This window comes from Neopelma chrysocephalum, unplaced genomic scaffold (genome assembly GCF_003984885.1).
Source record: "Neopelma chrysocephalum unplaced genomic scaffold, ASM398488v2 Primary Assembly neopelma1_96101, whole genome shotgun sequence".
NCBI classification, from domain to species: Eukaryota; Metazoa; Chordata; class Aves; order Passeriformes; family Pipridae; genus Neopelma; species Neopelma chrysocephalum.
Genome location: NW_020924752.1, coordinates 1,900 through 2,430, shown reverse-complemented (window position 1 = coordinate 2,430; position 531 = coordinate 1,900).

Below are 531 nucleotides of genomic sequence, written 5' to 3'. Positions count from 1 at the left end.
TGAGTGGGGGGCTCATGGGGGTTTGGGGGGCTCGAGGGGGTTTGGGGGGTCACTGGAGCTGCCCCCACTGCGTGAGTGGGGGGCTCACAGGGGGTTTGGGGGCTCTAGGGGAGTCCTGAGAGGGTTTGGGTGCTCTAAGGGCGTCCTGAGAGGGTTTGGGGGGTCACTGGGGGCAGTCTGGGGGTCCTGAGAGGGGTTTGGGGGTCTGTGGGTGGATCCTAGGGGCAGTTTGGGGGACCCTGAGGGGATGCTGAGGGTGTCTGGGGGGCTCTAGTGGGGTCCTGGGGAGGTTTGAGGGTCTGTAGGTGGATCCTGGGGGCAGTTTGGGTCCCCAGGGGGATCCTGGGATAGACTGGGGGAGATTTGTGAGTCCTTAGGGAGGTTTGGGGGCTGTAGTGGGATCCTGGGGGTGTCCCCAGCAGATTTGGGGGCTGTAGTGGGATCCTGGCGGTGTCCTCAGCAGGTTTGGGGTCCCTGGGTGCTGTTTCAAGGCCATTCCCAGCAGGTTTGGGGTCCCTGGGTGCTGTTTCA